Here is a 27038-nt window from a genome sequence, read left to right as displayed (position 1 = left end):
GGATACAGAGGGCTTCTTCATCAACACCATGACCTCTCCAATGATGCGTGAGTAGTTCACCATAGACCTACAAGTCCATAGCTAGTAGCTAGATGGCTTCTTCTCTCTCTTGGATCTTCAATACAAAGTTCTCCATGATCTTCATGGAGATCTATCCGATGTAATCTTGTTTTGTGGTGTGTTTGTCGAGATCCGATGAATTGTGGATTTATAATCAGATTATCTATGAATTGTATTTGAGTTTCTTCTGATCTCTCTTATGCATGATTTCATATCTTTGTAATTCTCTTTGAGTTGTGGGTTTTGTTTGGCCAGCTTGATCAATGATTCTTGCAATGGGAGAAGTGCTTGGTTTTGGGTTCATACCGTGCGGTGGCCTCACCCAGTGACAGAAGGGGTAGCGAGGCACGCATCGTGTTGTTGCCATCAAGGGTAAAAAGATGGGGTTTTCATCATTGGTTTGAGATTATCCCTCTACATCATGTCATCTTGCTTAAGGCGTTACTCTGTTCGTCATGAACTCAATACACTAGATGCATGCTGGATAGCGGTCGATGTGTGGAGTAATAGTAGTAGATGCAGAAAGTATCGGTCTACTTGTCTCGGACGTGATGCCTATATGTATGTTCATTGCCTTAGATATCGTCATCACTTTGCGCGGTTCTATCAATTGCTCGACATTAATTTGTTCACCCATCGTAATACTTGCTATTTTGATAGAAGCCTCTAGTGAACACTATGGCCCCCGGGTCTACTCCACACTATATTTTCAGCCTTACACTTTTACTTCGTTGCACTTTCCGCCTTCAGATCTCACTTTGCAATCAATCTTGAAGGGATTGACAACCCCTTTATAGCGTTGGGTGCAAGCAGTACTCTGGACTTGACGATATTCTCCTACTGGATTGATACCTTGGTTCTCAAACTGAGGGAAATACTTACTGCTCCTGTGTTGCACCACACTTTCCTCTTCAAGGGAAAAACCAACGCAGGCCCAGTCTCTCTCAACATTTCAATCTCTGGCACTGTTGTTTGGTTCCGTAGCAGAAGAATTTCTGGCGCCGTTGCCGGGGAGGATCAAGTCAGGAACTCATCCAAGTAAGTTTCGCAAACTCATCTCTTGCATTTAATTTTTTGCCTCTCGTTTTCCTCTCCCCCACTTCTGAAAAAAATTACAAAAAAATATTTGCCCTTTTCTTCATTTGCCTTTTTCGTTCGCCCTTTTCTCTCGCTTGCTCTTTGTTCGCTTGTGTGCTTGCTTGCTTGCTGAAGTCACCATGACTGAAAACAACAAACTTTGTGACTTCTCGAATACTAATAATAATGATTTTATTAGTACTCCGATTGCTCCCGCCACTAGTGCGGAGTCATACGAAATCAATGCCGCTTTGCTGAATCTTGTTATGAAAGAGCAATTTTCCGGCCTTCCTAGTGAAGATGCCGCATCCCATCTTAATACCTTCATTGAGCTTTGAGATATGCAAAAGAAAAAAGATGTGGATAATGATGTGATTAAATTGATGCTTTTTCCTTTCTCGTTGCGAGATCGAGCAAAAACTTGGTTTTTGTCTTTGCCCAAAAATAGTATTGATTCTTGGGATAAGTGCAAAGATGCTTATATATCCAAGTATTTTCCGCCGGCTAAGATTATCTCTCTCTGTAATGATATCATGAATTTTAAGCAACTTGATCATGAACATGTTGCACAATCTTGGGAGAGAATGAAATTGATGATTAGAAATTGTCCCGCTCATGGCTTGAGTCTTTGGATGATTATACAAATCATCTACGCTGGCTTGAATTTCGCTTCTAGGAATATCTTGGACTCCGCCTCAGGTGGAACATTCATGGAAATCACGTTAGGAGAAGCCACAAAACTCCTAGACAATGTCATGACGAACTACTCTTAGTGGCACACTAAAAGGTCACCTACTAGTAAGAAGGTACATGCTATAGAAGAAATTAACTCGTTGGGTGCTAAGATGGATGAGTTAATGAATTTGGTTGCTAGTAGAAGTGCTCCTTTAGATCCTAATGATATGACCTTGTCTTCCTTGATTGAGAGTAGCAACGCTAGCTTGGACGTTAATTTTGTTGGTAGGAATAATTTTGGCAACAACAATGCTTTTAGAGGAAACTATGTTCCTAGGCCTTTTCCTAGTAACTCCTCTAATAACTTTGGCAACTCCTACAACAATACTCATGGAAATTACAATAGATTACCCTCTGATCTGGAGAGTAATATCAAAGAGTTTATCAACTCGCAAAAGATTTTCAATGCGTCCATAGAGGAAAAACTACTCAAAATTGACGATTTGGCTAAGAGCGTTGATAGAATGTCTAGTGATATTGATGCTTTGAAAATTAGATGTGCTCCTCCCAAGATCAATATGGATGAAACTTTGAAAGCTATGCGTGTTTCCATGAGTGAGAGCAAAGAAAGAACCGCCCAAATTCGTGCTAGACATGAATGGATTAAAAAGGTGTGTTCTCGTGATAAGAATCACGAAGATCTTAAAGTACTTGGTGTGAATCCCATTGAATCTTTGTTTTCTTGTGTCAAACCTAATGATGATGGGGCTGGATATGAATCCACTTTGGTTGAAAAACGCCCCAATGATTCGGAGTCCATCTATCTTGATGCTAAAAGCATTGAAAGTGGAGTAGAAGATATTAAAACTTTGAGTACTAATGAAATTACTACTTTGGATTTCAAGGAATTCAATTATGATAGTTGCTCCTTCATTGAATGCATTTCCTTCATGCAATCCATGCTAAACTCTCCACACGCTTATATCCAAAACAAGGCCTTTACCGATCATATCGTCGAAGCTATGATAAAATCTCCTGAAGAGAAACTTGAATTGTAAGTCTCTATCCCTAGAAAGCTTCATGATGAGTGGTAACCTACTATCAAAATCAAAATCAAAAACTATGAATGCAATGCTTTGTGTGATTTGGGTGCTAGTGTTTCCGCGATTCCAAAGTCTTTATGTGATGTTCTGGATTGTAATGAGATTGAAGAGTGTTATCGAAATTTGCATCTTGTGGATTCTACAGTCAAGAAACCCATGGGAAGGATCAATGATGTTCTTATTATTGCAAATAGGAACTATGTACCCGTGGATTTCATTGTGCTTGACAATGATTGCAATCCTACATGCCCTATTATTCTTGGTAGACCTTTCCTAAGGACTATCAGTGCTATCATCGATATGAAGGAGGGGAATATTAGATTTCAATTTCCTTTAAAGAAGGGCATGGAGCACTTTCCTAGAAAGAAAATTAGATTGCCTTATGAATCCATTATGAGGGCTGATACGTCCATTTTGCATCATGCTTTCATGTTGATATTTATCGCTTTATGGACTATTATTATACTTTGTGGAACCTTACTTATGCCTTTTTTTCTCTTATTTTATAAGGTTTATTTGAAGAGGGAGAATAACGACAGCTGGAATTCTGGACTGGAAAAGGAGCAAGTCTGAGTCCTCTATTCTGCGCAACTCCAAACGCCCTGAAAATCAACGTGGATTGTTTTTGGATTTTATAAAAAATATTGGGCGAAAGAAGTGTCAGAGGGGAGCAACCAGGGGCCCACAAGCCTGGTTGCCGCGACCTACCCCCCTGGCCGCGGCAACAGGGCTTGTGGGCACCCTGGCGGCCCACTGGCCCCCCTCTTTTGCTATATGAAGGGTTTCATCCGGAAAAAAATCAGGGTGGAGCTTTTTCGTGGATTCTCCGCCGCCACGAGGCAGAACTTGAGCAGATCCAATCTAGAGCTCCGGCAGGACGATCCTGCTGGGGAAACTTCCCTCCTGGAGGGGGAAATCGTCGCCATCGTCATCACCAACACTCCTCTCGTCGGAGAGGATGCATCTCCATCAACATCTTCATCAGCACCATCTCCTCTCCAATCCCTTGTTCATCTCTTGTAACCAATCTCCGTCTCGCGACTCCGATTGGTACTTGTAAGGTTGGTAGTAGTGTTGATTACTCTTTGTAGTTGATGCTAGTTGGATTACTTGGTGGAAGAGTTTATGTTCAGATCCTTGATGCTATTCATTACACCTCTCATCATGATTATGATTATGCTTTGTGAGTAGTTACTTTTGTTCCTGAGGACATGGGATAAGTCATGCTAATAATAGTCATGTGAGTTCGGTATTCGTTAGGTATTTTGATATGCTGTATGTTGTTTTCCTCTAGTGGTGTTATGTGAACGTAGACTACATAACACTTCATCACATTTGGGCCTAGAGGAAGGCATTGGGGAGTAGTAAGTAGATGATGAGTTGCTGGAGTGACAGAAGCTTAAACCCCAGTCTATGTGTTGCTTCGTAAGGGGCTGATTTGGATCCACTAGTTTAATGCTATGGTTAGACATTGTCTTAATTCTTCTTTCGTAGTTGCAGATGCTTGCGAGAGGGGTTAATCATAAATGCGATGCTTGTCCAAGTAAGGGCAGTACCCAAGCGCTGGTCCACCCACATAACAAACTATCAAAGTAACGAACGCGAATCATATGAACATGATGAAATTAGCATGACAGAAATTCTCATGTGTCCTCGGGAGTGCTTTTCCTCTTATAAGACTTTGTTCAGGCTTGTCCCTTGCTAAAAAAGGGATTGGGCCACTTGCTGCACCATTGCTACTACTTGTTACTTGTTACTTTTCGCTTGCTACGTTTCACCTCACTACACCATCACTTGTTACCGCTACTTTCAGTGCTTGCAGTTATTACCTTGCTGAAAACTATTTATCAGATCCTTCTCCTCCTCGTTGGGTTCGACACTCTTACTTATCAAAAGGACGTTGCCGGGGAGGGAAGCGCCTTTGGTAAGTGGAATTTGGTAAGGAAACATTTATATACTGTGTTGAAATTTATTGTCACTTGTCACTATGGAAACTGTTCCTTTGAGGAGTTTGTTCGGGGTATATTCACCACGAACGGAAGCACGAGGAGTTGTTCCTCAACCTGAGGTACCTACTGAAAATATCTTTTATGAAGTTCCTTCGGGTATGCTTGAGAAACTGCTGGCTAATCCTTTTACAGGAGATGGATCTTCACATCCAGACTTGCATCTAATCTATGTAGATGAAGTTTGTGGTTTATTTAAGCTTGCAGGTTTGCCCGGGGATGAGGTAAATAAGAAATTCTTTCCTTTATCTTTGAAGGATAAGGCGTTGACATGGCATAGGCTATGTGATGATACTGGATCATGGGACTACAATCGGTTGAAATTGGAATTTCATCAAAAGTTCTATCCTATGCATTTAGTACATTGTGACCGGAACTATATTTATAACTGAAAGGACGTGGATGTCGCCTAGAGGGGGGGGTGAATAGGCGCTTTAAAATAATTAAGGTTTAGGCTTGAACAAATGCGGAATAAAACTAACGTTTAATATGTCAAGCACAAAACCTACAAACAACTAGGCTCACCTATGTGCACCAACAACTTATGCTAAGCAAGATAAACAACTAAGTGATAGCAAGATATATTACAATAAACAATATGTCTATCACAAAGTAAAGTGCATAAGTAAAGGGTTCGGGTAAAAGATAACCGAGGCACGGGGAGACGATGACGTATCCCGAAGTTCACACCCTTGCGGATGCTAATCTCCGTTAGAGCAGTGTGGAGGCACAATGCTCCCCAAGATGCCACTAAGGCCACCGTAATCTCCTCACGCCCTCGCACAATGCAAGATGCCGTGATTCCACTAAGGGACCCTTGAGGGCGGTCACCGAACCCGTACAAATGGCAAACCTTGGGGGCGGTCACCGAACCCGTACACGTGGCAACCCTTGGGGGCGGTTACCGGTACTCGTACAAATTGCTCGGGGCTATCTCCACAACCTAATTGGAGGCCCCGACGCTTGCCCGGAGCTTCACACCACAATGATTGAGCTCCGAGACACCACCAAGCTTCTAGGATGCCAAAGCATCCACGAAGAACAATATCTAGGGTACTAAGTACCAAAGGTAGTAAGCTTCTCAACTTCTCACTTCCACGTATCACCGTGGAGAACTCAAACCGATGCAACTAATGCAATGGCAAGAACACACGAAGTGGTCAAGTCCCTCACACTCAAATCCCTCCACAACAACAAAAGCTATGGAGAAATACGAGAGGAAGAACAAGGAGCTCACAAAGAACTCCAAGATCAAGATCCAAGGGGTTCCCCTCACATAGAGGAGAAAGTGATTGGTGGAGATGTGGATCTAGATCTCCTCTCTCTTCTCCCTCAAGAACAAGCAAGAATCATTGGAGGGATTGAGAGTAAGAAAGCTCTAAGAATGTCAACAATGGAGGTAGAACAAGAGCTCAACGGATGGATAAGACCAAGGGGGAAGAAGACCCCCTTTATATAGTGGGGGAAGGAATCAGACCGTTACCCCCACTATCTGCCCGAGCTCCAGCGGTACTACCGTTGGTTGCAGCGGTACTACCGCTAATTGCAGCGGTACTATCGCTGGCTGCAGCGGTACTACCGCTGGGCCCTTGGTAGTGCAAAGGCACTACCACCGCCAAGAAAGTCTTCGCAAAAAGGTCCGTCCACGAACAACCGCTAGGCAGGCGGTACCAAGCTCCTGGAGCGGTACTACCGCTGACCAGTGGCGGTACTACCGCCAGCCAGTGGTACTACCGCTAGGGCCAGCGGTACTACCGCCAACTCTAGCGGTACTACCGCTAGGTCCAGCGGTACTACCGCTAGGTCCAGCGGTACTACCACTCGCCACTGAAACAACCATAACTTTCGCATACGAGCTCCGAATCGAGCAAACCCAAGCTTGTTGGATTCAGGACGACAAGAGCTATCCAAACAGCAAAAACTCCAAGCTTAAGACCATGCAGATATGAAAATGCCAATGATATAGAGATGTGAGTCCTCTATGAATGAAGAACCGGCAAAAACTCCAACATCGAAAACATCATAGTAGATGCATATGTACTCCGTTTTCGATGAACTCGAGCTTGTCACGAAGATGACCATAAGCTCTAGAACTCACAAAGAGAAACACAAAACAAGAACCAAGAAGTATGATGCAAGGATGCAAATGGTTTGAGCTCTCAACGAACGATACGATCAAGCTACTCACTTGAGAGCCCCCCTTGATAGTACAGCAATCTATCCTAAACAGAAAACCTATCAAGGGCAAACCTATACCTTGCACCTCGTCCTCTTGAGCTAGATGATGATGATCTTGGCTTCCTCAAGATGGACCACCTTTCTTGATTGTGTTGGCTTGATGAAGACTAGTTGATTGCTCCCCCATACTCACTATGGGTGAGCCACTCTTCAGCATATCTTCACAAGTCCATTGCCACCACAACGGACGGCAAGCTTCAAGCATGATATCTTCGTGTTGATCCGCTTGAACTTGCACATCGCAATCTTGATGACGATCACAACTTGACGTCATACTTCATGGGTTGTATGAGATCTTCCCTTTGACGCAATCCTATGGAAACACACCTAACCCCCACACAGAACTCTCACGAAGACCATGGGTTAGTACACAAACACATAATGGACAATGCTTACCATACCATGGGATCACTTGATCCCTCTCGGTACATCTTGTACGCTTTGTGTGTTGATCATCTTGATTTACTCATTGTCTGAGATCTTGATCAACCTTGTGTCTCTATGACCATTCTTGGATAATACCTTGAATACCACCTTGGTCATCATATAAACTCCTTGAACCCAACAGATGGACTTCAAGAAGTGCCTATGGACAAATCCATTAAATATAACTTAAGGCAACCATTAGTCCATAGGAATTGTCATCAATTACCAAAACCACATATGGAGATATATGCTCTAACAATAACTTTTGGCCTCGTGACAGGGAAAGCACAGCTCAAGCTTGGAGGCTTAAATCAATGCTATATTCATGCCCCAATCATGAGCTCTCGAGAGAAATTATCACTCAAAACTTTTATGCTCGGCTTTATCATGAAGATCGTACCATGCTTGACACTTCTTGTATCGGTTCTTTTATGAAGAAGGATATTGACCACAAGTGGAATTTATTGGAAAGAATCAAACGTAACTCTGAAGATTGGGAGCTGGAAGAAGGTAAGGAGTCAGGTATGAATTTCTAGTTTGATTGCGTCAAATCTTTTGTTGAAACAAACACTTCTAGAGATTTTAGCGCTAAGTATGGACTTGACTCTGAGATAGTAGCTTCTCTATGTGAGTCTTTTGTTGCTCATGTTGATCTTCCCAAAGGGAAGTGGTTTAAGTATCATCCTCCTGTAGAAATCAACATAGTTAAACCCAATCTAGTTGAGGAGAAATTCATTGCCTTTAGTGATCCTATTTTCCTTGTGCCTACGCTAAGAAACCACCATACCCTGCTAGGAAAAAGGATTATTCTAAAGCTCCAACTGTGATATGTAGGGGTTACATTAGACCACTTGCACCCCCTGAGGAAATTAGAGTTGAACCTAGTGTTGCTATTATCAAATATCTCTTAGCCGAAGACATAGATGGGCATGTTATCAAATTCTGTGAGGACTCCGCTAGAATAGCTAAACCTCACGCGGAAGACAAATACGGACCTGTAGTTGGCCTGCCCGTTTTTTCTGTCAAGATAGGAGATCACTGTTACCATGGTTTATGTGATATGGGTGCTAGTGTTACTGCAATACCCCGTTCCCTATATGATGAAATCAAAAGATGAGATTGCACCTGCTGAGTTAGAACCCATTGATGTCACTATTACGCTAGCTAATAGAGACACTATCTGCCCTCTGGGAATTGTGAGAGAGGTAGAAGTCCTGTGTGGTAAGACGGAGTATCCTACTGATTTCCTCGTCCTTGCTACTGCACAAGATAGCTTTTGTCCCATCATATTTGGTAGACCCTTTCTCAACACTGTCAGTGCTCACATTGATTGCATTAAACAGACTGTCACTGTTAGTTTCGAGGGTGTGTCTCATGAATTTAACTTCTCCAAGTTTGGAAGACAACCCCATGAAAAAGAGTCATCTGGTAGAGATGAAATCATTGCTCTTGCCTCTATTGCCGTACCTCCTACGGATCCTTTAGAGAAATATCTGCTTGAGCATGAAAATGATATGCATATGGAGGAAAGAGATGAGATAGATAAAATTGTCTTAGAACAATATCCTATTCTTAAGAATAATCTACCTGTTGAACTGCTTGGGGATCCTCCCCCACCAAAGGGTGATCCTGTGTTCGAGCTAAAACAGCTACCAGATACTCTTAAGTATGCCTATCTTGATGAGAAGGAGATATATCCTGTTATTATTAGTGCTCACCTCTCGAATAACAAAGAGAAGAAGTTATTAAAAACTTTGAGGAAGCACCGTGCTGCTATTGGATATACTCTTGATGATCTTAAGGGTATTAGCCCCACTCTATGTGAGCACAAGATTAAAACCGATCCTGATTCTAAGCTAGTTGCTGATCATCAATGGTGACTAAATCCGAGGATGAAAGAGGTCGTGAGAAAAGAAATATTGAAGCTTCTCGAAGCAGGAATCATTTATCCTGTTGCTCATAGTGATTGGGTAAGTCCAGTACATTGTGTACCTAAGAAGGGAGGTATCACCGTCGCCCTAATGATAAGGATGAACTAATCCCGCAGAGGATTATTACTGGCTATAGGATGGTGATAGACTTCCGGAAACTAAACAAGGCAACCAGGAAGGACCATTATCCTTTGTCGTTTATCGACCAGATGCTAGAAAGGCTATCTAAACACACACACTTCTGCTTTCTAGACGGTTATTCAGGTTTCTCGCAAATACCTGTTGCACAATCTGATCAAGAGAAAACCACCTTCACATGCCCCTTCGGTACCTTCGCTTATAGACGCATGCCTTTTGGCTTGTGCAATGCACCTGCCAGCTTTCAAAGATGTATGATGGCTATATTCTCTGACTTTTGTGAAAAGATTGTTGAGTTTTCATGGATGATTTCTCCGTCTATGGTTCTTCCTTTGACGATTGCCTCGGCAACCTTGATCGAGTCTTATAGAGATGCAAAGATACCAACCTCGTCTTGAACTGGGAGAAGTGCCACTTCATGGTTAATGAAGGCATCGCCTTAGGACACAAAATCTCTGAGAGAGGCATTGAAGTTGATAAGGCTAAGGTTGATGCAATTGAGAAAATGCCTTGCCCCACAGATATCAGAGGTATACGAAGTTTCCTAGGTCATGCTGGTTTCTATAGGAGGTTCATTAAAGACTTCTCTAAGATTTCTAGGCCTCTTACCAACCTCTTGCAGAAGGATGTTCCTTTTGTTTTTGATGAGGATTGTGAGGAAGCTTTCGAAATACTTAAGAGGCCTTAATAACCGCACCTATTGTTCAACCACCTAATTGGAATCATGTGCATTGCTAGTGATTATGCTGTTGGTGCTGTTCTAGGACAAAGAGTTGACAAGAAGTTGAATGTCATTCACTACGCTAGTAAAATTCTAGACAGTGCCCAAAGAAACTATGCCACTACGGAGAAGGAGTTTTTAGCAGTCGTGTTTGCATGTGAAAAGTTCAGATCTTATATAGTTGACTCCAGAGTCACTATTCACTCTAATCATGCTGCTATTAAATACCTCATGGAGAAGAAGGACGCTAAGCCTAGCCTAATCAGATGGGTTCTCCTGCTACAGGAATTTGATTTGCACGTCGTTGACCGAAAGGGTGCTGATAACCCTGTAGCAGATAACTTGTCTAGGCCAGAGAATGTCCTTGATGACCCACGACCTATTGATGACAGCTTTCTTGATGAGCAATTGAATGTCATCCTCACTTCACATAGTGCACCGTGGTATGCTGATTACGCAAACTATATCGTAGCCAAATACATACCACCCAGTTTCACCTACCAGCAAAATAAGAAATTCTACTTTGATTTGAGACACTAATTTTGGGATGATCCTCACCTTTATAAGGAAGGATTAGATGGTGTTATTAGACGTTGTGTGCCTGAACATGAACAGGGACAGATCCTGCAGAAGTGTCATTCCGAGGCCTACGGAGGACACCATGCTGGAGACAGAACCGCTCATAAGGTATTGCAATCAGGTTTCTATTGGCCCACTCTCTTCAAGGATGCCCGTAAGTTTGTCTTGTCGTGTGACAAATGTCAAAGAATAGGGAACATTAGCAAACGTCGGGAAATGCTTATGAACTATTCACTGGTCATTGAACCATTTGATGTCTGGGGCTTTTATTGTGTGGGACCTTTCCCGAGTTCCAATGGGTACACTCACATCTTAGTTGCTATGGATTATGTCACTAAGTGGGTAGAGGCTATCCCCACTAAAAATGTTGATTACCACACCTCTATTAAGATGCTTAAAGAAGTCATTTTCCCAAGATTTGGTGTCCCTAGATATCTGATGACTAATGGCGGTTCACACTTCATTCATGGTGTTTTACGCAAGATGCTCGCTAAGTATGATGTCAACCATAGAGTTGCATCTCCATATAATCCTCAGTCTAGTGGTCAAGTGGAGTTGAGTAATAGGGAGATCAAATTGATCTTACAAAAGACCGTCAATAGTTCTCGAAAGAATTGGTCTAGCAAACTTGACGATGCACTATGGGCTTATAGGACTGCTTATAAGAATCCCATGGGCATGTCGCCGTATAAAATGGTTTACGGTAAGGCCTGTCATCTACCTCTTGAGCTGGAACACAAAACTTATTGGGCAATCAAAGAGCTCAACTTTGATTTCAAACTTGCCGGTGAGAAGCGGTTGTTTGATATCAGCTCATTAGATGAATGGAGGGCCCAGGCATATGAGAATGCCAAGTTGTTCAAGGAAAAGGTTAAGAGATGGCACGACAAAAGAATACAATAACGAGAGTTCAATGTAGGTGACTATGTCCTACTATACAATTCTCGTTTAAGATTCTTCGCAGGCAAGCTCCTCTCTAAATGGGAAGGTCCCTACGTTGTCGAGGAAGTATATCGTTCCGGTGCCATCAAAATCAATAACACGGAAGGCAATTTTCCTAGAGTGGTAAACGGGCAAAGAATCAAGCATTATATCTCTGGTACTCCCATAAATGTTGAGACCAATATCATCAATATCATAACTCCAGAGGAGTACATAAGGGATGTTTATTAGCCTGTTTCGAACCCTGAAAACCAAGAGGTATCTGTTTCGGTAAGTAATTGGACTCCGAAACTTTTCCAATAGGAAATTTTCTATGTTTTGGAATTTATGGAAAATTAGAAAAATAAAAAGCAGTCCGGAGAGCGCACGAGGCGGCCACAAGCTTGGTTGCCGCGGCCTCCCCCCTGGCCGCGGCAACAGGGCTTGTGGGCAGCTCGTGTGCCTCCCGGACTCCGTTTTCTTGCGGAGCACTCCTTCTGGTCCAGAAAAAATCATTATATATACGCCCGAGGGTTTAGATCTCCGTATCGCGCAGTTTTCCTCTGTTTTCGTTTCGGGCCTGTTGTCTGCCACAGATTTAGAGCAAAGATGTCTCAGGAATCTGTTGGGGAGAATAATCTCCCTCAAGTTCATGAAGAAGAAGATGCTGATCTAAAAAGAGTAGAAGTCACGGAAGCCAGGGACAAAACAAAGGAGAAAACCCAAGCTAGGGAGGAAGCTCAACCTAGGTTCAACATTGAAGACGTTGAAGGAGTAGATTTCCTCCAACCTTTCCTCCATGTGATGTCTCCATCCTTGATTGAACTCTTGAGGTTTTGTGAAACAACTCGTGCTCGCAATATTTCCCTTTCTCGTCAAGTTTTTTTGCTGGAAAACCATGTCGCAGATCTCAAAGGTATAAATCAAAGATTGATAGCTCTCTTGGAATCAAAGACGGAGGATCAAACTCATGTTACAACACCACGACCATCACCACCAAAGGAAGACAACTAAGCATTGGTATGGGCAATCCCCTTGGCTTTTGCCAAGCTTGGGGGAGTTGTCCTGGTATCGTATCACCTTTATATATTTTGCTTTTACCTTTTTTTAGTTCTTTCCTTTTCAGTTTTTATTTCTTCTCTTAGTGGAATAAGTATTTAGTGTTTTAGTTTGAGTCTTTAGCTTTGTGTCTCCCCCGATGTATTCGAGCTTGTGAGCTATATAATAAAGAGTATCTTAGTCAAGGGCTTTGTTTTGTGCCGTGATCAAAAGTATGAAAAGAACGATAGCATGAGAGATCATGAGATAATCCTATGGAAAGTGATAGCTTCACATATAACAAGTATTATGATTGAAACTTGTTGAGAGTAGACCAACATAGACCTCAGTCATTGTTGCAATTAATAAGAAGTAATAAGGAGAGAGAGGTTAACATATAAATATATCATCTTAGACACTTTCTATAATTGCGAGCACTCACCAAACTATTACATGCTTAGAAGTAGATGTTGGACAAGGAAGACAACATAATGAATTGTGTTTTCTTGGTTCCAAACAATGTTATATGATTAGAGATCCCTTAGCATGTGACGATTGCTTCCACCTCATATTAGCCAAAACTCCCGCACCAAGTATTGATACTACTTGTGCATCCATAAACCTTCAACCCAGTTTTTCCATGAGTGTCCACCATACCTACCTATGGATTGAATAAGATGTTGGAATTATGCCCTAGAGGCAATAATAAATATAGTTATTATTATAATTCCTGTATCAAGACAATCGTTTATCATCCATCCTATAATTGTATTGAATGAAGACTCATTTACATGTGTGGATACATACACAAAACACCGTCCCTAGCAAGCCTCTAGTTGGCTAGCCAGTTGATCAATGATACTCAGTGTCTTCTGATTATGAACAAGGTGTTGTTGCTTGATAACTGGATCACGTCATTAGGAGAATCACGTCATGGACTAGACCCAAACTAATAGACGTAGCATGTTGATCGTGTCATTTTGTTGCTACTGTTTTCTGCGTGTCATGTATTTATTCCTATGACCATGAGATCATATAACTCACTGACACCGGAGGAATGCTTTATGTGTATCAAACTCGCAACGTAACTGGGTGACTATAAAGATGCTCTACAGGTATCTCCGAAGGTGTTAGTTGAGTTAGTATGGATCAAGACTGGGATTTGTCACTCCGTGTGACGGAGAGGTATCTCGGGGCCCACTCGGTAATACAACATCACACACAAGCCTTGCAAGCAATGTAACTTAGTGTAAGTTGCGGGATCTTGTATTACGGAACGAGTAAAGAGACTTCCCGGTAAACGAGATTGAAATAGGTATGTGGATACTGACGGTCGAATCTCGGGCAAGTAACATACCGAAGGACAAAGGGAATGACATACGAGATTATATGAATCCTTGGCACTGAGGTTCAAACGATAAGATCTTCGTAGAATATGTAGGATCCAATATGGGCATCCAGGTCCCGCTGTTGGATATTGACCGAGGAGTCTCTCGGGTCATGTCTACATAGTTCTCGAACCCGCAGGGTCTGCACACTTAAGGTTCGACGTTGTTTTATGCGTATTTGAGTTATATGGTTGGTTACCGAATGTTGTTCGGAGTCCCGGATGAGATCACGGACGTCACGAGGGTTTCTGGAATAGTCCGGAAACAAAGATTGATATATAGGATGACCTCATTTGATTACCGGAAGGTTTTCGGAGTTACCGGGAATGTACCGGGAATGACGAATGGGTTCCGGGAGTTCACCGGGGGGCAACCCACCCCGGGGAAGCCCATAGGCCTTGAGGGTGTCACACCAGCCCTTAGTGGGCTGGTAGGACAGCCCAAAAGGGCCCTATGCGCCAAGAAGAAAAAATCAAGAGAAAAGAAAAAAAAAGGAGGAAGTGGGAAGGAAGGGGGACTCCCTCCCACCAAACCAAGTCCAACTCGGTTTGGGGGGGGAGTCCTCCCCCCTTGGACTCGGCCGACCCCCTTGGGGCTCCTTGAGCCCCAAGGCAAGGTCCCCTCCCTCCCACCTATATATACGGAGGTTTTAGGGCTGATTTGAGACGACTTTCCCACAGCAGCCCGACCACATACCTCCACGGTTTTTCCTCTAGATCGCGTTTCTGCGGAGCTCGGGCGGAGCCCTGCTGAGACAAGGTCATCACCAACCTCCGGAGCACCGTCACGCTGCCGGAGAACTCTTCTACCTCTCCGTCTCTCTTGCTAGATCAAGAAGGTCGAGATCATCGTCGAGCTGTACGTGTGCTGAACGCGGAGGTGCCGTCCGTTTGGTACTAGATCGTGGGACTGATCGCGGGATTGTTCGCGGGGCGGATCGAGGGACGTGAGGACGTTCCACTACATCAACCGTGTTCTCTAACGCTTCTGCTGTACGGTCTACAAGGGTACGTAGATCACTCATCCCCTCTCGTAGATGGACATCACCATGATAGGTCTTCGTGCGCGTAGGAAAAATTTTGTTTCCCATGCGACGTTCCCCAACATAAGATCCCTCAAGTAAGTTGTCATCGGTGCAAGCAATAAAAAATTGCTCTCTAATATGTATGATCTATTAGTGTGTGGAAAATAAGCTTTGTACGAACCTGTGATGAGGAAGACATTAAAGCGACACACTGCATAATAAAGTTCTTTATCACAGGAGGCAATATAAAGTGACGTTCCTCCGCACTAAGAGGACACGCATCCAAACCTCAAAAGCGCATGACAACCTCTACTTCCCTCTGTGAAGGGCCTATCTTGTACCTTTAATTTTTGCCCTTGTAAGAGTCATGGTGATCTGCACCAATTCCTTTTTTAGCCTTTTTCTTGGTGAACGTCATATGCTTGGGAAAGATTTATATTCATATATCAACTTGGAGCTGAGTACTTATGCTTTATTATTGTTGACTTTTCCCTTGAGGTAAATGGTTGGGAGGCAAATTATAAGCCCCTATCTTTCTCTATGTCCAACTGAAACTTCGATACCATGAGTACCACGTGAGTTGTAACAATTGTGGAAAACAAAAGAGATGATTGAGTATGTGGATTTGCCTTACAAGCTCTTATTTGACTCTTTCCGATGTTATGATAAATTGCAATTGCTTCAATGACTTTGGACGGTTGTTGGCCACTTCTCGGTAAGGTTTTTGTCTCGTACTTTGCTTTGTGAAGGAATTTTTACTTTCCCATAATAATCTCTATGATGTATTGATGTTCTATGTGTGATCATGATGCCCTCATGTCCGTATTTTGTTTTATCGATACCTTCATCCCTAAACATGTGGTAATGTTTTGGGCTTGGTTTTCGCTTGAGGACAAGCAAGGTCTAAGCTTGGGGGAGTTGATACGTCCATTTTGCATCATGCTTTCATGTTGATATTTATCGCTTTATGGACTGTTATTGTACTTTGTGGAACCTTACTTATGCCTTTTCTCTCTTATTTTGGAAGGTTTATTTGAAGAGGGAGAATACCGGCAGCTGGAATTCTGGACTAGAAAAGGAGCAAGTCTGAGTCCTCTATTCCGCGCAACTCCAAACGCCCTGAAAATCAACGTGGATTTTTTTTGGATTTTATAAAAAATACTGGGCAAAAGAAGTGTTAGAGGGGAGCAACCAGGGGCCCACAAGCCTGGTTGTCGCGGCCTACCCCCTGGCCACGGCAACAGGGCTTGTGGGCACCCTGGCAGCCCACTGGCACCCCTCTTTTGCTATATGAAGGGTTTCGTCCGGAAAAAAATCGGGGTGGAGCTTTTTCGTGGATTCTCCGCCGCCACGAGGCAGAACTTGAGCAGATCCAATCTAGAGCTCCGGCAGAACGATCCTGCCGGGGAAACTTCCCTCTCGGAGGGGAAATCGTCACCATCATCATCACCAACACTCCTCTCGTCGGAGGGGAGGCATCTCCATCAACATCTTCATCAGCACCATCTCCTCTCCAATCCCTAGTTCATCTCTTGTAACCAATCTCCGTCTCGCGACTCCGATTGGTACTTGTAAGGTTGCTAGTAGTGTTGATTACTCTTTGTAGTTGATGCTAGTTGGATTACTTGGTGGAAGAGTTTATGTTCAGATCCTTGATGCTATTCATTACACCTCTTATCACGATTGTGATTATGCTTTGTGAGTAGTTCCTTTTGTTCCTGAGGACATGGGATAAGTCATGCTAATAATAGTCATGTGAGTTTGGTATTCGTTCGGTATTTTGATACGTTGTATGTTGTTTTTCCTCTAGTGGTGTTATGTGAACGTCGACTACATAACACTTCACCATATTTGGTCCTAGAGGAAGGCATTGGGTAGTAGTAAGTAGATGATGGGTTGCTGGAGTGACAGAAGCTTAAACCCCAGTCTATGCGTTGCTTCGCAAGGGGCTGATTTGGATCCACTAGTTTAACGTTATGGTTAGACGTTGTCTTAATTATTCTTTCGTAGTTGCGGATTCTTGCGAGAGGGGTTAATCATAAGTGGGATGCTTGTCCAAGTAAGGGAAGTACCCAAGCGCCGGCCACCCACATATCAAACTATCAAAGTAACGAACGCGAATCATATGAACATGATGAAACTAGCATGACAGAAATTCCCATGTGTACTCGAGAGCGCTTTTCCTCTTATAAGACTTTGTTCAGGCTTGTACCTTTCTACAAAAGGGATTGGGCCACTTGCTGCACCATTGCTACTACTTGTTACTTGTTACTTTTTGCTTGCTACGTTTCACCTCACTACACCATCACTTGTTACCGCTACTTTCAGTGCTTGCAGTTATTACCTTGCTGAAAACCGTTTATCAGAGCCATCTCCTCCTTGTTGGGTTCGACACTCTTACTTATCGAAAGGACTACAATTGATCCCCTATACGTGTGGGTCATCAAGGCCTACTTATGGTTTGAGCACCAAAGATGACGATAGGTGATTCTATCGTTGTATGCCTAGCGAAGGGCGTTAAACAATAGCGCTTGTTGGGAGGCAACCCAATGAATTTATCTTTTTCTTTCTGTTTTGTAGCGTCCGCACCATCATAATTCTGTTATGATTGTGTATTTTGTGTTTTCCTCTGTGTTTGAGCCAAGCAAAACCTTTATGACTAGTCTTGGTGATGGTTGTTTGATCCTGCTGGAAAAAGACAGAAACTTTTCGCTCACGAGATGATTTTTCATTTTTATTCAGAAAGATATTTTGAGTTGATTACTTTTTATGCTGGTTGATATGCCTTTTTCCCAGGCAGTCGTAATTTTTCAGAATTTCTGAGGTACCAGAAGTATACGAAGTATACAGATTGCTACAGACTGGTCTGTTTTTGACAGATTCTGTTTTTGTTTAGTTGGTCGCTTGTTTTGATGAAACTATGGATAGTATCGGGGGGTACTAGCCATGGGATAGTGAGAATACAGTAACCTAACACCAATATAAATAGAAATCAAGATTGCTACAGTACCTAAAGAGGTGGTAGTTTGTTTTCTTGTGCTAATGTTATCACGAGTTTATGTTTAAGTTTTGTGTTGTGAAGTTTTCAAGTTTTGGGTGATGTTCTCATGGACAAAGAGATAAGGAGTGGAAAGAGCTCAAGCTTGGGGATGCCCAAGGCATCCCAAGACAAATTCAAGTACACCAAAAAGCCTAAGCTTGGGGATGCCCCGAGAAGGCATCCCCTCTTTCGTCTTCAATCCATCGGTAACATTACTTGGGGCTATATTTTTATTCACCACATGATATGTGTTTTGCTTGGAGCGTCTTGTATCTTAGGAGTCTTTTCTTTTTGTTGTGTCACAATCATCCTTACTGCACACCTTTTGAGAGAGACTTGCACTCATCGTGATTTTTCTAGAATGCTCATCGTGCTTCACTTATATCTTTTGAGCTAGATAATTTTGCTCTATGTGCTTCACTTAGATCTTTTAGAGAACGGCGGCGCGTGACTTGGTAGTTGGTTTATGCTATGAAAGTAGTCCCAAAGGTGATAGGTACCCAAAGAGGATACAAAAACCTCCATCTTCATGTTCATTGAGTAGAAAGAGAAGTCTTGATTCCTCTAAATTAGTTTTGAGACATGGATTTGGTAATATTAAGAGTTATGTTAGTAGGGTGTTGTGAATCTAGAAATACTTGTGCTGAAGTTAGTGATTCCCGTAGCATGCACGTATGGTGAACCGCTATGTTAGGAATTCGGAGCATAATTAATCTATTGATTGTCATCCTTTGTGTTGAGGTCGGGATCGCGCGATGGTTAACACCTACCAACCCTTCCCCTAGGAGTATGCGCTTAGCACTTTGTTTCGGTTACTAATAAAAACTTTCGCAACAAGTATGTGAGTTCTTCATGACTAATGTGAGTCCATGGTATATATGCACTTTCACCTTCCACCATTTCTAGCCTCTCTAGTGTCGTGCAACTTTCGCCGGTACACAAACCCACCATATGCCTTCCTCAAAACAGCCACCATACCTACCTACTATGGCATTTTCATAGCCATTCCGAGATATATTGCCATGCAACTCCCATCGTTCCGTCTCATGACTTGTGTCGTCACTCTCATATTGCCATTGCATGATCGTAAGATATCTAGCGAGATGTTTCAACGTCATACGCCAAGCTAGATCGTTGCACATCCCGGTACACTACCAGAGGCATTTTCTATAGAGTCATCATCGTTTTGAGCTTTGAGCTGTGAGTAAATAAAAGTGTGATGATCATCATTATTAGAGCATTGTACCTTGTTAGGAATAAAAAAGGAGGCCAAAGAGCTCCCCAAAAAAAGAGAAGAGAAAAAAAGAGGCCCAAGAGCCCAAATAAAAAAAGAGAAAAAGAGAGAAGGGACAATGTTACTATCTTTTTCCACACTTGTGCTTCATAATAGCACCATGTTCTTCACGATTGAGAGCCTCTCGTTTCGTCACCACCATATGCTAGTGGGAATCTTTATTATATAACTTGGCATGTATATTCCAATGATGGGCTTCCTCAAAATTGCCCTAGGTCTTCGTGAGCAAGCAAGTTGGATGCACACCCACTAGTTAACCTTTTGAGCTTTCACATACTTATAGCTCTAGTGCATCATTTGTATGGCAATCCCTACTCATTCACATTGATATCTATTAATGGGCATCTCCATAGCCCTTTGATATGCCGAGTCAATGTGACCATCTCCTCTTTTTTTGTCTCACAACCACCACCACACTCTATTCCACCTATAGTGCTATATCCATGGCTCACGCTCATGTATTGTGTGATAGTTATAAAAAGTAAGAGTGCGAAAACAATTACTTGGCCAATACCAGGGTTGTTCATGATTTAAATTAGTTGTGTGAGGATGATGGAGCATGGCCAGACTATATGATTTTGTAGGGATAACTTTCTTTGGCCTTGTTATTTTGAAAGTTCATGATTACTTTGCTAGTTTGCTTGAAGTATTATTGTTTTCATGTCAATAGCAAACTATTGTTTTGAATCTTACGGATCTGAACATTCATGTCACACGAAAGAAGTTACAAATGACAAATATGCTAGGTAGCATTCCACATCAAAAACTCAGTCTTTATCACTTCCCTACTCGAGGACGAGTAGGAGTTAAGCTTGGGGATGCTTGATACATCTCCAACGTATCTATAATTTTTGATGGTTTCATGCTATTCTCTTGTCAAACTTTGGACGTTTTGTATGCCTTTTATATCTTTTTTGGGACTAACTTATTAACTCAGTGCCAAGTGCCAGTTCCTGTTTTTTCCGTGATTTTGACCCTTTTCAGAGGAGGGTTTTAAATGGAGTCCAAACGGAATAAAACCTGCGGAATGATTTTTTCCATAACAGAAGACACGCAGGAGACTTGAGAACCAAGGCATGGAACCTCGAAGGAGGTCACAAGCCCACCAGGCCCGACCTAGGGGGCCGGGCCTAGCAGGCTTGTGAGCTCCCCGTGGCTCCCCTGCCCTCGGTCTTTCGCCTATATATTCCCTAAAATCCCAGAACAAATCAGATCATCGAAAGTACTTTTCCACCGCCGCAAGCTTCTGTGTCCGCAAGATCCCATCTGGGGCACGTTCTGGTGCCCTACCGGAGGGGGATTCGGATACGGAGGGCTTCTTCATCAACACCATGACCTCTCCAATGATGCATGAGTAGTTCACCATAGACCTACAGGTCCATAGCTAGTAGCTAGATGGCTTGTTCTCTCTCTTGGATCTTCAATACAAAGTTCTCCATGATCTTCATGGAGATCTATCCGATGTAATCTTCTTTTGTGGTGTGTTTGTCGAGATCCGATGAATTGTGGATTAATGATCAGATTATCTATGAATCTTATTTGAGTTTCTTCTGATCTCTCTTATGCATGATTTCATATCCTTGTAATTCTCTTCGTGTTGTGGGTTTTGTTTGGCCAGCTCGATCTATGATTCTTGTAATGGGAGAAGTGCTTGGTTATGGATTCATATCGTGCGGTGACCTCACCCAGTTACAGAAGGGGTAGCGAGGCACGCATCGTGTTGTTGCCATCAAGGGTAAAAAGATGGGGTTTTCATCATTGGTTTGAGATTATCCCTCTATATCATGTCATCTTGCTTAAGGCATTACTCTGTTCGTCATGAACTCAATACACTAGATGCATGCTGGATACCGGTCGATGTGTGGAGTAATAGTAGTAGATGCAGAAAGTAGCGGTCTACTTGTCTCGGACGTGATGCCTATATGTATGATCATTGCCTTAGATATCGTCATGACTTTGCGCGGTTCTATCAATTGCTCGACAGTAATTTGTTCACCCACCGTAATACTTCCTATTTTGAGAGAAACCTCTAGTGAACACTATGGCCCCTGGGTCTACTCCACACTATATTTTCAGCCTTACACTTTTACTTCGTTGCACTTTCTGCCTTCAGATCTCACTTTGCAATCAATCTTGAAGGGATTGACAACCCCTTTATAGTGTTGGGTGCAAGCTCTTTTGTGTTTGCGCAGGTACTCTGGACTTGACGAGATTCTCCTACTGGATTGATACATTGGTTCTCAAACTGAGGGAAATACTTACTGCTCCTGTGCTGCACCACCCTTTCCTCTTCAAGGGAAAAAACAACGCAAGCCCAGTCTCCGTCAAAGTGTCAATCTCTGGCACTGTTGTCTGTTGCCGTAGAAAACACCCATACAGTTCTGGTGTTGTTCATGCTTCGCTCATGGTAGAGGTTTAGTCAGAGGATCTGAAACATTTACATCTCTGTGCACTTTGCAAATATTTATGTCTTCCTCCTTGATGTAATCGCGGATGGCGTTGAAGCGTCGCTTTATGTGTCTGGTCCTCTTGTGAAACCTTGGTTCCTTGGCTAGATCAATGGCACTAGTGTTATCAAAGAACAGATTGATTGGATCCAGTGCACTTGGCACTACTCCAAGATCTGACATGAACTGCTTCATCCAAACAACCTCCTTGGCCGCCTCTAAGGCACCTATGTACTCCGCTTCACGTGTAGAATCAGCTACGACACTTTCCTTGGAACTGCACCAGCTTAGCGCACCCCCGTTAAGAACAAATATGTATCCGGTTTGTGACTTAGAGTCATCCGGATCGGTGTGAAAGCTTGAGTCGACGTAACCCTTTACGACGAGCTCTTCGTCACCCCCATAAACGAGAAACATTTCATTACTCCTTTTCAGGTACTTCAGAATATTCTTGACCGCCACCCAGTGTTCCACTCCTGGATCACTTTGAAACCTGCCTGCCATACTTATGGCCAGCCTGACATCCGGTCTTGTGCACAACATTGCATACATGATAGACCCTATGGCTGAAGCATAGGGGGCGACACTCATCTTTTCTCTATCTTCTCGAGTTACTGGACATTGAGTCTTACTCAAGTTTATACCTTGTAACATAGGCAAGAACCCCTTCTTGGATTGTTCCAATTTGAACTTCTTCAAAACTTTATCAAGGTATGTGCTTTGTGAAAGAGCTATTAGGAGCCTTGACCTATCTCTATAGATCTTTATGCCCAATATGTAAGCAGCTTCTCCTAAGTCTTTTATTGAAAAAAAATTAATCAAGTAATATTTTACGTTTTCCAGAAACTCCACATTGTTTCCAATCACCAACATGTCATCCACATATAATATTAGAAACGCTATAAAGCTCCCACTCACTTTCTTGTAAATACAAGCTTCTCCAAAAACTTGTACAAACCCAAACGCCTTGATCACCTCATCAAAGCGTTGATTCCAACTCCGAGATGCTTGCACCAGTCCATAAATGGATCGCTGGAGCTTACACACCTTGTCAGCATTGTCTGGATTGACAAAACCTTCGGGTTGTATCATATACAACTCTTCGTTAAGAAACCCGTTAAGGAACGCCGTTTTGACATCCATCCGCCAGATTTCATAATCAAAAATGCAGCTATTGCTAACATGATTCGGACGGACATAGGCACCGCTACGGGTGAGAATGTCTCATCCTAGTCAACTCCTTGAACTTGTGAAAAGCCCTTTGCGAGAAGTCGAGCTTTATAAATGGTCACATTACTGTCTGCGTCCGTCTTCTTCTTAAAGATCCATTTGTTTTGAATAGCCTTGCGACCTTTAGGTAATACTTCCAAAGTTCACACTTTGTTTTCATACATATATCCTATCTCGAATTTCATGGCTTCTAACCATTAGATGGAATATGGGCCCACCATTGCTTCTCCATAACTCGCAGGCTCATTGTTGTCCAACAACATGATAGACAAGACAGGATTCCCGTACCACTCGGGAGCAGTACGTGCTCTTGTCGACCTACGAGGTTTAACAGTAACTTGATCTTAAGCTTCATGATCATCATCATTATCTTCCTCTTCAAGTGGTGTTGCCTCGATAGAAATTTCTTTCTGCCACGCGCCACTATTTTGTTGAAACAGAGGTTCTGTAACCTCATCAAGTTCTATCTTCCTCCCACTCAATTCTTTCGAGACAAACTCTTTCTCAAGAAAAGCTCCATTTTTAGCGAGAAACACTTTGCCCTCGGATATGAGATAGAAGGTATACCCAACTGTCTCTTTTGGGTAACCTATGAAGATGCACCTTTCCGCTTTGGGTTCCAGCTTTTCAGGCTGAAGCTTTTTGACATAAGCATCACATCCCCAAACTTTAAGAAACGACAACTTTGGCTTCTTCCTATACCATAGCTCATATGGTGTCGTCTCAACGGATTTTGATGGTGCCCTATTTAAAGTGAATGCAGCTGTCTCTAATGCATAGCCCCAAAACGATAATGGCAAATTGGTAAGAGACATCATAGATTGCACCATATCTAACAAAGTACGATTACGACATTCGGACACACCATTACGCTGTGGTGTTCCAGGCGGTGTCAACTGTGAAACAATTCCACATTATCTTAAGTGAGCACCAAACTCGTAACTCAGATACTCTCCTCCTCGATCAGATTGTAGGAACTTGATCTTCTTGCTATGATGATTTTCAACTTCATTCTGAAATTGCTTAAACTTTTCAAACGTTTCAAACTTGTGCTTCATCAAGTAGATATAGCCATACCTACTCAAATCGTCAGTGAAGGAGAGAAAATAACGATATCCACTGCGCGCCTCTATGCTCATTGGTCCGCACACATCACTATGTATAATCTCCAATAAGTCACTTGCACGCTCCATTGTTCCAGAGAACAGAGTCTTAGTCATCTTGCCCATGAGGCATGGTTCGCATGTGTCAAGTGATTCAAAATCAAGTGACTCCAAAAGTCCATCAACATGGAGTTTCTTCATGCGCTTAACACCAATATGACCTAAGCGGCAGTGCCACAAGAAAGTGGCGTTATCATTGTTAACTCTACATCTTTTGGTCTCAATGTTATGGATGTGAGTATACTCACGATCGAGATTTAATATGAACAAACCCCTCAAATTGGGTGCATGACCATAAAAGATATTACTCATATAAATAGAACAACCATTATTCTCGGACTTAAATGAGTAACCGTCTCGCAATAAACAAGATCCAGATATAATTTTCATGCTTAATACAGGCACAAGATAACAATTATTTAAGTTCATAACTAATCCTGATGGTAACTGAAGTGAGACCGTGCCAACGGTGATCGCGTCAACCTTGGAACCATTTCCCACGCGCATCGTCACTTCATCCTTCGCCATGCTTCGCTTATTCCGCAGTTCCTGCTTCGAGTTGCAAATGTGAGCAACAAAACCGGTATCAAATACCCAGGCACTACTATGAGAGTTGGTAAGGTATACATCAATAACATGTATATCATATATACCTTTTTTGGCGTTGGCCGCCTTCTTATCGTCCAGATACTTGGGGCAGTTGCGCTTCCAGTGACGAGTCCCCTTGCAATAATAGCACTTAGTTTTCGGCTTAGGCCCAGCCTTGGGTTTCTTCGTCGGAGGGGCAACAGTTTTGCTACTCTTATTGGAGTTACCCTTCTTGCCTTTGCCGTTCTTATTGAAACTAGTGGTCTTATTGACAATCAACACTTGATGTTCTTTCCGTATTTCTGACTCAGCGACTTTCAGCATCGCAAATAACTCTTTGGGTGACTTATTCATCCCTTGCATGTTATAGTTCAACACAAAACTCTTGTAGCTTGGTGGTAGTGATTGAAGAATTCTGTCAATGATAGCTTCTTGCGGGAGATCGATCCCCAGCTCAGCAGACGGTTTGAGTACCCAGACATTTTGAGCACATGTTCACTGACAGACGAATTCTCCTCCATTTTGGAAGCATATAATTTATCGGAGGTCTCATATCTCTCGATCTGGGAATTCTTCTCAAAGATAAACTTCAACTCCTCGAACATCTCATATGATCCATGACGTTCAAAGCGTCATTGAAGTCCCGGTACTAAGCCATACAAAACTGCACATTGAACTAGTGAGTAGTCATCCTTACAAGTGTTGGGACCCCGATCCTAAGCCATAGGAATCCGGCCTGTAACACATCGCATCCCTTTGCGGTATCACGCACGGTTAACCCCACGGCTGCCACCTTACCTTAGCCGGGACCGTTTGCGCCTTTTGACTCACGTATGCATTTGTGTCGCTAGAATTCCAATGTCAAAGAACCCGGGTTGACATAACTAGTCATAAACTCAAGTGGCTCAAGTGTACAGAGACAGGCATACATAACCCAACAAAGCAGGTGTCAGTCACCAGCGAGTGTAGACGTGTCGTAGCAAGCTACAAGGACTCCATTACACCATGTGACATTTACCCCTAGGGACAGACACAACAACTAAAAAGGATACATGCCAATCAACTAATGTGTCCGGAGCAGTAGCGAACTACCAAGGCTCGGCGGAAACACAAAGGGACATTTCTCTGTATAGAGAGCTACTAAGGGCATACGACTAGGTGTCGAATCCCATACATATCATAGTGCATCACACGTATGCATGACATACTTGATATGCATAGATACACCAATGGCATCACAACATAACCATACAACATCACAACATTTATTTAGAAGACGCGGAAGAGCCTTGCATAATATGTTCATACAGGTAGGGGTCACATGACCCGACACTCAAGTCATACAAGGAGAGTCATACAAACCAAGCGGAAGCATTAAAGATGTCTGACTACAGACAGTTGAAAGGAAAAGGCATAAAGCCTGACTATCTACAGACCCCTTCTGAAAGGGGCCAGGTCGTAGCTGGGACACCAACTACTCGTCATCATCGATGTCTAGATAGAACCCACATGTTGGCTCGTGGGTATCCTCTGCAACATTTATTAAGCAAACATGAGTACAAAAGTACTCAGCAAGACTTTAGAACAGATCTATCTACTCATGCACAAGTATCAATAAAGGGGGTTGTGGGGTTTCATGCAGCAAGCTACCTTTGACTCTTGGCTAGACTAAACTACAATTTTTAAATGGTTTTAACCACTTTGTTAAGTCGTACACGAGTCCACTACCACCACAACAATACACTATCATGGATTCCTTTCCGTCTCCCTACGGAAATGCCATACATGATACTCACACTTATCTTGATACTTTTATGGGTAGCCATTAAAGTTATCTATGAACAACATATGTCTCCAAGTAGTCCATATCCGCGGACGCGACTATTCGAATAGATCATAACCCTGCAGGGGTTTACTTCTTCACACACGCTCTTGCCACTTATCACCATGT

Source organism: Hordeum vulgare, chromosome 5H, assembly GCF_904849725.1.
Source record: "Hordeum vulgare subsp. vulgare chromosome 5H, MorexV3_pseudomolecules_assembly, whole genome shotgun sequence".
Classification (NCBI taxonomy): domain Eukaryota; kingdom Viridiplantae; phylum Streptophyta; class Magnoliopsida; order Poales; family Poaceae; genus Hordeum; species Hordeum vulgare.
This window is presented reverse-complemented; position numbering follows the sequence as displayed.